The 2,163-nt window shown below is 40.9% G+C and overlaps 1 non-coding gene across 1 annotated transcript; it reads right to left on the bottom strand.

Moving 5' to 3' along the window:
* Positions 1–1,495: 1,495 nt before the first annotated feature.
* LOC123584525 lies at positions 1,496–1,602 on the bottom strand. Its single transcript, XR_006705493.1, has one exon. It is a non-coding gene; the product is annotated as a U6 spliceosomal RNA (small nuclear RNA).
* Positions 1,603–2,163: the final 561 nt, after the last annotated feature.

Below are 2,163 nucleotides of genomic sequence, written 5' to 3'. Positions count from 1 at the left end.
CTTTGTCAAAGATTAGTTGGCCATGTTTGTGGGTCCATTTCTGGGTTCTCTATTTTGTTCCATTGATCTGAGTGTCTGTTCTTGTGTCAGTACCATGCTGTCTTGATGATTACAGCTTTGCAGTATAGCTTGAGGTCTGGGGTTGTGATGCCTCCTGCTTTGGTTTTCTTTTTCAAGATTGCTTTGACTATTTGGGGTCTTTTCTGGTTCCATAAAAATTTTAGGATTGTTTGTTCTAGCTCTGTGAAGAGTGCTGGTGTTATTTTGATAGGGATTGCACTGAATATGTAGATTGCTTTGGGGTAGCATTGACATTTTAACAATATTATTGTTCCTATCCAGGAGCATGGAATATTTTTTCATTGTTTTTTGTGTCTTCTTCAATTTCTTTCATAAGGTTTCTATAGTTTTCAGTGAAAAAAAATTTTTAATGTTTATTTTCGAGAGAGAGAGAGCATGCACATGCACACGAGTGAGAAGGAGAGAGAGAAGGAGACAGAATCTGAAGCAGGCTCTAGGCTCTGAGCTGTCAGCACAGAGCCCAACGTGGGGCTCGAATCCATGAACCGCAAGATCATGCCCTGAGCCGAAGTCAGACACTTAACTTACTGAGCCACCCAGGTGCCCCTAGACTGCTTTTTTTTTTTTTCTTTTTTTAAAAAATTTTTTTTTTCAACGTTTTTATTTATTTTTGGGACAGAGAGAGACAGAGCATGAACGGTGGAGGGGCAGAGAGAGAGGGAGACACAGAATCGGAAACAGGCTCCAGGCGCTGAGCCATCAGCCCAGAGCCCGACACGGGGCTCGAACTCACGGACCGCGAGATCGTGACCTGGCTGAAGTCGGACGCTTAACCAACTGCGCCACCCAGGCGCCCCTGCTTTTTTTTTTTTTTTTAAAGTAGGCTCTACACCCAATGTGGGGGCCGAACTCATGACCCTGAGACAAGAGTCACATGATCTACCAACTGAGACAGCCAGGTGCCCCTAGTTTTTCTCTTAATATTATATTTTGAACATTTCTCTTTATCATTAATATATTAGTTACTCATTGATGCATGAAACCAATGCAAAACCTAATGACCTAAAACAACAGAACAATTTTATTATGATTTTCATGGTTCTGCCATTGACAAGGCTCAGCTTGTTCAGGGTATTTTATGTATTTGTAGTCAGGCTTGAGCTAATTATCTGAAGTTTGATTACTCACATTTTTGGCTTGTGGGCTGGAAAGACTCACACAGCTGGAGCCTGGAACAGCTAGTTTCTTGGGTATTTCTTCCAGTCTCAGATGTGTTGTCTTCTGCATGGTGGCTTCAGGGTAGCCATGCTTCTTACATGGCAGCTCAGGGCTCCACAAGTAGATGTCCATAAAGAAAGGCCAGGCTGAACCTAACTCACCTTAAAAAAATATTATTTTTAAAAATTTTAATTCCATTATAATTAACATACAGTGTAATATTAGTTTCATGTGTTCAATACAGTGATTTAACAATAAAAATATGGAACACTTCATGAATTTTTTTGTTATGCTTGTGCAGGAGCCATGCTCATCTTTTCCGTATTGTTCCAATTGTAGTGTATGTGCTGCCAGAGTGAGCACTAACTCACCTTTTAGGACTTAGTTTTGGAAATAACACAGCCTTCCTCTGCTACTTGCTCATCACCAAAGCCATCACAAAAATCCACCCCAAAGCCCACAGAAGCTCTCCCCTTGAGACATTGACTTCACAAATTTAAAATAACACAGATTTATTATCTTACAGTTTTGGAGGTCAGAATTCTGAAATGAGTTTCACTGGGCCAAATCAAGGTGTCCTAGGAGGCTTTAGGGAACAATCCATTTCCTTGTCTTTTCTAGCTTTGGGAGGCAGCTTGCCCTCCTTGGTTCCATGACCCTTCTGTCTTTAAGGCCAGCATTGTAGCATCTTCAAATCTCTCTCTGGCTGTGACCCTCTGTGGTCATCATTACATTCTTTTTTTTCTCTTCTGACTCTGATCCCCCTGCCTCTCTCTTATAAGGACTGTGATTGCATTGAACTTACTTATACAATCCAGAATAATTTTCCATCTCAAGGTCTTTAACTTAGTCACATCTGCAAAATTCCTATTACCATGTAAGGTAAAATATACTCACAAATGCCAGGGATTGGGACGTGGACAT

The sequence above is a fragment of the Leopardus geoffroyi genome, chromosome B3 (assembly GCF_018350155.1).
Source record: "Leopardus geoffroyi isolate Oge1 chromosome B3, O.geoffroyi_Oge1_pat1.0, whole genome shotgun sequence".
NCBI classification, from domain to species: Eukaryota; Metazoa; Chordata; class Mammalia; order Carnivora; family Felidae; genus Leopardus; species Leopardus geoffroyi.
Note: the sequence above shows the minus strand (reverse complement) of the source record. Positions and strands in the feature narration are given on the sequence as shown.